Source organism: Mus caroli, chromosome 14 (assembly GCF_900094665.2).
Source record: "Mus caroli chromosome 14, CAROLI_EIJ_v1.1, whole genome shotgun sequence".
In the NCBI taxonomy this organism is placed as follows: Eukaryota; Metazoa; Chordata; class Mammalia; order Rodentia; family Muridae; genus Mus; species Mus caroli.
In genome coordinates, this window is record NC_034583.1 from 95,669,316 (window position 1) to 95,678,932 (window position 9,617).

Below are 9,617 nucleotides of genomic sequence, written 5' to 3' on the forward strand. Positions count from 1 at the left end.
GTTCCTTATATATATTGGATATTAGTCCCCTATCTGATTTAGGATAGGTAAAGATCCTTTCCCAATCTGTTGGTGGTCTTTTTGTCTTATTGACGGTGTTCTTTTTCTCTTTTCAACCCTTTTCTTCTTTTTCCTTTAGTATGAGAAAGAAAAAAGAATAGAAGAAAGAAATCCCTGAGTATAGCCTGCTATACCTTGTTTCCTCCTTGATCAAAACCATTAGCAACTTGCAACCAACTCTATTTATTTATTTATTTATTTATTTATTTATTTATTTAGCTTATTTACTTACTTACTTACTTACTTATTCATGTTACATTCTGCTCACTGCCCCCTCCTGGCCACCCCCTTTTATAATCCTCCCCCCATGTACCCCTTCCCTTTCTCTTCTGAGAAGGTGGGGGGCCCCCTCTGAGTATCTCTGCCCTTGGCACACCAACTCTACAAGACTAGGCACATCTTCTTCCACTGAGGCCAGACTAGGCAACTCAGCTTAGAAGAATATAGCCCATGTACAGGCAACAGCCGTTGGGATAGCCACCCCCTTCCAGTTGTTTGGGACTCACATGAAGACCCAGATGTACATCCATCACATATGAGCACGGAGGCCTAGATCCAGCCAGTGTATGTTCTTTGGTTAGTGGTTCAGTCTCTGAGAACCTCGGGTACTGTCTCTGTCTCTGTCTGTCTCCACGCACCCCCCCCCCCCCTTCTCTAAGAGATTAAGCCTTCCACCTGTTAGGAAACTCCTCTGGGAAATGTTTGTTTCCCACCTTCCAGCAAGGTGGTTTTTTGTTTTTGTATTTGGGGGTTTTTTGTTTTGTTTTGTTTTGTTTTTTTCAGGCTGTATACTTAGATTCAAAGAGCACATATGTTGGGTGCCATCTAACCCTGGGCTTTTCTACCGATGTCCCAGTTTCTGAAATAACAACTCTGAGACTTAATTATATATGAATATATTCACTGGCCAGCTTGTAACTCACTTTACCAGTTAATTCTATGACTGCCACATGATTGGTTACCTCTTCTTAGCTTCATGCATTTATCTCCTTAGGGTTTAGGGTGGATCTTTTCCCAGGCCTGACTCTAGTCCAGAGTTCATATTTCCACACAGAACTCTCACATCCTATTTCCTGCCTCAGCTCCTTGGCCCATACAGCACACAGAGATTCTCTCTTCAGTAGCAGCCTCGAGGAAAGTAACTAATACAAGATCATAAAATGCAGGAGCTATCACGAGGCCTTAATGTCCCCTTCTCCTCCCCAACCCCACCCCTGCCCCTGGCTCAGATTTCAGAGTTTTCATCCATCAGTGTGGGCAGCTATTTAGGCAAAGGCACACACAGGTACTCTGTAAAGTCATAATACAAAATGTTCATGTTAAAAGTCTTAGAGAAAGAAACTTGTCTGTTAGAAGTAAAACTCTTTGAGCCCTGCCATCCCTAACAGCGTTCCCAATTTTCCTTAGTAAACTGAGCAAGTAGCGGCTGTGCTTTTTGAACCTTTGGTAGCTTTGGTGTAATACCTTACATCCAGCTCTTCTCATAGATGGGAGAGGTGCCTGTGCATATAAGTACCCCAACATGCCCGCTCCCGTTGTTACTTTCTTTTTAACAGAGCAATGGAAACTCTGTTCCAATGCCAAATTTGTTTCTATTTTAGATGTTAGAAAGCAGCTTACAACAGAACAGTGATGGTACCTATCATTGTGAGGTCCTGTCTCACAGAGTACTGGGTACCAAGCTAATCTTACTGCTCAAAGTTCTGACACCTAAATATAAACCTATTTTCCAAGATTGTCCTTCTAGATTGTCAAGTGTTTGTCTTAGCTGTCCCTGTTCAGGGTTTAGGCCTTGAAACTGTGATCTCTTCTTCTACTTCTCACCTTAAATATCCAGAAAGAGCTTGACAAGTCATTACTGAGGCCCTGTCTAAGTCCTCTGAGACCCACCTGAGCTCTCTCAAGGCCTACAGAGTTCTTCTCCAACTTGAACCTCTGGGCGTGCAAATCCATTTGTTCATTAAAGAGACTTTCCTCCTCTGCGCCTTGCCCACACAATCATCCTTTGTCCCATTAAAGACAATGTCAGGGGCTCTTTTTCATGAGACCAAGAATACATTTAATTTATCATTTGCCTTTTTCTTTCTTCCTCCTACATATTATGAATTATGAGGAACAGTTTATCATAATCATCTAAAAATACACATCCCACGGAGGCAAAGACTGCATTCTCCTTACATCCTATAACCTTCCAACAACTGTGTATAGAAAATGTTGAAGGGCTTAATTAACAAATGAATCAAGGCACCACCATTTCTTTCTTAAATGTCACATATTTTTACCGAGCTAAAAATATTTTCTCTGTGGTCTTGGCATTTTGCATGTGGCGTGGCATCTGCTCTGGAAGCAACAATAGAATTATAACAGACCTCTCAACTGCTATTTTGAGTAAACTATTTTGTCATTTTAAATTCTTTTGTTAAAATGCAAAGAGAGGATAATTATTTTTCCCTAATGCTATTGTGACTAGAAATGCACTGTGGTAGTAATAGAAAAATGATCTTTGAACTGTCTCAGGAGGTTGACACAGAGTCATTTTAGGAATGTGTGAGAGGCAGACTGGTAATGTTGCCAAGTGGTCTAAGGTAGTGGATGTAGGGATATGTGAGCTCCCTTGGGGACCACTCTGTATTTTCTCATCCAAGTAACATAAACATTGATATACTGAGCATAATGCCCCACAGACAGACAAATATATAAGCAGTTCCTTCCCATTTGAAATCAGTACAGGGCAAGGCAAGCCCGTCTGAATAATAAAGTCCCTAAGCTGCCACTGGTACGTCTGGCTCAATAAATTCAGACCTGCAAATAATGACATTTTCACAGAGTGTGTGCATGCAAACCCAAGCTCTCTAAGTGTTTTAGCATCCTGATTGCAGATCATCAAATTACATAAAGTCCAAACAACTTAAAAGTGATGGGCATCATTTGCCTGAGGTGTTCAGGAAATGGCCACATGGGTTTTCCTCCTGTAGAACTGAAAAGTCAGTGAGTCATTAGCAGGCCCTGTGTCAGGCAATAGGAGCAGCATGCAATTGGTCTCTGAGTTATGACAAAGATAAGGAGATTACAGATGAAATTGTTTTAAGCAATTAATTACATACACAATAGTGACGGGAGTAGTCAATTTTGTACCTGACCCATAAGGCTACATCTAACATAAGTTCTCAGTTTCTAATTTACAGTTTTTTGTCGCTGGGTCTGGCAGTACAATCCTGGCATTCCAACATTAAGGTGATAAAGGCTGAAGATTATCTGTAAGTCAGGGTACAGCCTGGTCTTCCAAATAGAAATAGCCTCAAAATGACATTTAACAATTGATGCATTGTCTACTTATTTTACTTATAAGTTACAGAACTTAAAGGTTGAATGAACAATTTTTATTTGCTACATTTCAAAATTATAAATTCCTATCTCTGACTTGTGCCTCACATGTATGTACGAATCACATATCACATTTTCTTCATTCGTCTGTGATGAGCACGTAGAGAATTTCAATATCTTGACTATGGTATATTGTGCAGTGGTGAACTGAAGGGGGAAGAAGTTTTTCAGATGCTGATTTTAAAAGGGGGGTTGTATATGTGAATGTTTGCATGTCTGGGGGTGGTTAGCTCACACGTGTGCTTGCGTGCGCTCACCTATGTGGGCTTGGACCTAATGTTGAGGTGTCTTTCTCTAACCAACTCCTTCTCTTGTCTTTTGAGGCAGTGTCTCTCACTGAATCTGAAGCATACAGTTTTGACTGGCCTGGCTAGGCAGTGAGCCCCAACATCTGTCTGTCTCCACCCTCCAGAACTAGGGGCACAGACATCAGCCACTGAGCTCGGCTTTTATGTGTGTATTGGGGTCCCAAACTTTGCTTACAGGCAGACAACTCACCTACGGCAACCTGTCTCCTCTGCTGAAATACCAATTCTTGGTTTTGTTTTTGTTTTTTGTTTTTTGGGTTTTTGTTTTGTTTTGGTTTGTTTGTTTGTTTGCCATTATCATTTTTTTTTCTGAGATATATTTCAGGAGTGGATTGAGAATCATTGAGAATTTCCTTTTTTAATTTTTTGAGAAATGTTCATACTGTTTTTCACAATGGCCATACCAATTTACATTTTCACCAACACTGTGCAAGGAGTTCTAGGTGTTTGTTGGTTCATTGGTTTTTTGTTTGTTGTTTTTTTTTTTTCCTACTCTGACAAATGTTTGTTACCTACTAACCTGATAGTAACAGCCATCTTAAAGACAGTGAACATTATCTCCTACGAATTAAGTAAAATTCCGGACTGAAGAGTGATACCAGGCAATCCATGTCTAATAGCATTTGGCCACCTGTACATCTACTTTGGAAAAATAACTGAAGTCCTTTCTATATTTTAAACATCAGATTATGTATTTTTAAAAATATATCTAATTGTTCAAACAACTGCTCTCTGAGATTACGCATTCATTCAAACTTTAGAGTGTCTCTCTTTCCTTAACAATAATATACCCAGTCTATCTGCAGGTATCTCCACTTGGGCATTCTTTACATTTATAGTTCTGTATCCTTTGCTGTATCTTTATCTTTGGTGTCTTTGCCAGTGATCTACAGTACTCTCTCTTCTCCTTCACTTAGACCATCCTGTCTCAAATGTTCACTCTTCCTCAGAGACGCCATCCCGACTGCCCTTTATGGATCAGAATCTGTTTTCATCCCTTTTCTATTCCTTTAGATTTACTACTTTCTCTCAGTGACATGCATCATTCGAATGCATCTCTTACTTTCCTTCTTTTGCCTGCTTCTAATACATCATCTTCTTAGCTCATCAAGAGAACTTCTGAAAAAAATATAGAAGTTTATTAAAAGGTCTTGGAGACCTGTCACAGACCTTTGCTCTCTGTATTTAAGCACCATTTTCTAAAACACCTACATATATGTCTTTCATTCAAATATAGGCAACGATGTAGTAGTAGTAATGCCATTTCACAAGCAAGCAAACTAAGAATTAGAGGAGATTCGTAAAGGCGTATTGCTAGTTGCACAGCTGATAACTGCTTTCCAAAGCCATTATTGCTCTTATTAAATCACATATCAACTATATTTTGTCTGCTACAATCATGAGAGCCAAGATTGCTTCGGGCACATCTTCAAAGGAGGTGAAAATAAACTTGATTTTACTGGGTGTAACAAAATTACTCAAGGTGATACGTATGCTGCACATAGCATGTGATTGCTTTCTTATAGACGCAATAGATACAGTGTTACCTTGAGATCCATAAGTTATCAGATACAAAATATGTATTTATTTCAAAGTAAGATAATTTCACATAAAAAGTCAGTACCAACTTATGACTGAAACTGGATTTGTGGTAAACTCTAGCCTATGTGGATGCAAATACAACAAAGCAATGGGAAGACGATTGTTATTTTTCAGTGATTCAGCTTATAGGACATACACATAGAAGCATTTTGACCTTTCAAGGACCACTGGTGTCTTGTAGGTCCAATCCTGGCCTTTATTCTTTGGCTGAATGGGAAGCACCAACCTTGAAATGATTTCTAGATATCTTTGAAATATATTCCACTTATTGTTATAAGGAGTGGGGTTTTGGTTTTGGTTTTGGCTTGTTGGTTGGTTTTATCCTTTCATGGTGTAGTAAGTTAAATGGTCATGGTGGTATTCCATCAAAGATACTCAGTGCTAGCAACAGGGTATGTACCTTAGAATTTCACTTTATTGCATTAGCATGTGTTCTGGGAAACCTACTCTTCATTGGTAGCCTTATAGAAAACATTTAGCATACATGCAGAAGTATTCTGTCAAAATGAAGAAGCACCATCACAGGACACTTGTAGCTTCTGTCTTCCTCCATTGCTTAGATTTGTCAGTTCAAGAATAATATGATAGAAACCATTTTGAATTGGGTTTTCTCTTTTTATTTCGGCAACTTGAGTTCTATGCGTGTCTACCAGCAGTTTGTTTTCCTTAGAGCTGAATAGTGTTTTATGGTACGGGTTACAAAGCTGTATTCACCCATTTCTCATGAAGAGATTGGGAATAAGCTATTTTAGATTGGGGTCCCTGATAAAACCATTATGAACACTATCTACAAGCTTTTGGTTGAACATAAATTTTTATATTTGGAATAAAAATCCAGAAATGTGATTGCCGGGTTGTGTGCTTGAAATGCCACTGCCGAACTTGTAGAAGGACTGTACTATTCTACACTCTGAATAATAATTTATGAGGGATACATTTTTCTACATCCTTGCCAGCTCCGGTATTGTCAGTACTTTTTAAAAACTATTCTCAAAGGTGCATAGTGAAAACCAGATGGACTGCTGGTGGTATTTTTGGAACTCTGTAAAGTTACTACAATGAACTTTCTAAAGTGAACACAATACTTATACCACAAATAAGCATAGTGCTTTAATCATAAGGTAAAGGGACAGCAGGTCAGAACTCGGCCCTCCATCTTTGTAAAAGTGAGCACAAAATTAGGGAAATTTAAGACCCTTAGTAGCCACAAAGCTTTCTGCATTTGTAATAGACTTGGGATCCTTGGAGCCAGGTTCAGGGAAGGGTGGAGACAAGACCAGTTATGGTTTGTTAGATTCATGTAGCCTAAGTCTCATTGGTCAGATAATAAATGGTTCAGAGAGGTGGGGAGGGTGGAGGGCTTTTTAAAGAATTCTTCATGCTTGAAATAGAGAACAGTAATAAAGAGGTGTTCACATTGACCTAAAAACACAATGATATTTAAAAATCAAAACCAAAAATACTTAATCAAGCACTGCTGGAAAATGCCATCTAACAAAACTGACTTTCCTCCTAAGGAAATTTGTCTCTAGCTGTATATGTATCAAAAGATGGCCTAGTCGGCCATCACTGCAAAGAGAGGCCCATTGGACTTGCAAACTTTATATGCCCCAGTACAGGGGAATCCCAGGGCCAAAAAGGGGGAGTGGGTGGGTAGGGGATTGGGGGGGGGTATGGGGGACTTTTGGGATAGCATTGAAAATGTAAACGAGGAAAATACCTAATAAAAAAATAAATTAAAAAAAAAAAAAAAGGAAATTTAAACTAGATTAAAAGTTAAAAGTTTTGGCCTTTAGTCTTTGTTGTTGGATTATACATCTCTATGTGTCTTATTTCTTTTTCATCTATAAGACAAGTTGGTGGACAAGTTGGCTATTTCAAACATTCCATCACTCTCTACACAATAGTTGGTGAAAGCACCTGGCTAGTGACACAGAGAAATCCTTCTAATTGTGAAAGATTATAGAGAATCCCTTAGCTCCTAAGTACCATCCTGGGAATTCCAGCTCTCTCTCGGAGAATCTTGCAGGAATATAGAAAGGATATTGACGTCTTTACAGCACTGGGGGCTGGCTATCTTCAGATTTAAAGAAAGGAGAAAATTGGCCAGGTGTGGTGGCAGATCTCTGAGTTTGAGGCCAGCCTGATCTACAGAGTGAGTTCCAGGACAGCCAAGGCTACACAGAGAAACCCTGTCTCGAAAACCAAAATTAAAAAAAAAAAAAGGTAAATACCAAAATCCCACATTAATCAATAAATGGGCTAATGAACATATAACATACTTCGTAAATAGCTAATAAATATGTCAGGGTTTAACTTCCTTAGCTATTAGGAAATACAAATTAAAAATGCTTTAAAATTCTGAATCACTCAACCCAGCCACAAAACCTTTGACTCACAATTTTTCCTGCCTACAAGATGTGCAGGGATAAAAAGAGAGCAGAAATTTTGGGAATGTCCCAGGCTGAGACCCATGCCATGAGAGAGAGACCACTCATGACATTATTGATAGTCTGCTATGCTATGCAGACAGGAGCCTAGCATAACTGACATCTGAAAGGCTTCACCCAGCAGCTGATGGAAACAGATGCAGAGACCCACAGCCAAACATTAGATGGAGTTCAGGGACTCTTGTGGACGAGGGGGAGGAAGGATTATAGGGAGCCGGAGAGGTAAAGGACACCACAAGAAAACATTCAGAATCAACTAACCTGGGCCCACAGAGGCTCTCTGAGACTGGACTATCCAACCAGAGAGCACGCATGGGATAGACCTAGGTCCCCTACACATATGTAAAAGATGTGCAGGTTAGTGGGACCCCTAACTACAGGAGCAAGGGTTCTCTGACTCTGTTGACTGCCTTTGCATCTCTTTCCCTTAACTGGGCTGCCTTATCTAGTCTCAATAGAAGAAGATGCACCTAGTTCTACTGCAACGTGAATGGCCAATGTGGGTTGATATCCATGGGAGGCCTCCTCTTCTCTGAGGACAAAGGAGAGGGGGGAGAGGGAAGGACTTCGAAGAGAGGAGAGAGAGGAAGCTGTGATCTGAATGTAAAGTAATTAATTAATTAGGAAAAAGAGGTTCTGTGTCACCTCAGTCAGAGGCCCAGTATCCAAGAAAACTGTTTACAGATGCAGACAAGTATGTGGGGAAAGAGAACTCTTATTTACTGCTGGTAGAAATAGAAACTCATTCAGTCACTATGGAAATCAGTATTGATTCTTCTCAAAGAGCAGAACAATATAATTGCTACATGGCCCTCCTATACCATCTGGGATTTACACCTGAAAGACTCTTAGTTAACATGTCACAGAGATATTTGCTCATTCATGTTTATTGCTTCATTTTTCATAATATCAGGAAACGGACCCAGCCTAAATGTCCATCAACAGATGACTAGACATAGAAAATGTAGCACAGATATACAAAGAAATTTTGTTCAATCATTAAAAAAATAAGTAATAACATTTTTCAGGAAAATTGACGGACTTATAAATAATTAGGTCAAGCAAAAAAAAAAACCACACTTGAGAGAACCTAGATTTAAAATTCTGTATGTGTGTATGTTTGTATGCATGCATGTACTTATTTCTGTGTGTAGCTCATGGAAGTAGAAATGGTTCCATGAGAAAGTAGGAAGACATCAAAAGAGAGGTGGGGAAAAGATGGTAATGGAAATGCATATGACACATAAGCAGCAAAAGATATTATCTGGGTAGGAATGGAACCAACCAGAGGAGAACAGGGAATGTGTACTGGGAGACTGAACAAATGCAGCACCATACAGTAATAAGTGTATATCAAAATGACATAATAAAGCCCATAAACAAAAAAGAAAATTAAGTATATGTCTGTCTTAGTCAAGGTTTGTATTCCTGCACAAAACATCATGACCAAGAAGCGAGTTGGGGAGGCAAGGGTTTATTCAGCTTACACTCCCACATCACTATCCATCACCAAAGGAAGTCAGGACTGGAACTCACACAGGGCGGGAACTTGGAGGCAGAAGCTGATGCAGAATACATGGAGAGATGCTGCTTACTGGATTGCTTCCGTGGCTTTCTCAGCTTGCTTTCTTATAGAACCCAGGACTACCAGCCCACGGATGGCACCACCTACAATGGGCCCACCCAGCCTTGATCATTAGTTGAGAAAATGCCTTACAGCTGGATCTCATGGAAACATTTCCTCAAGGAAGCCTTCTTTTTCTGTAATAACTCCAGTTTGTGTCAAGTTGACACACAAAAACATCTAGAACAA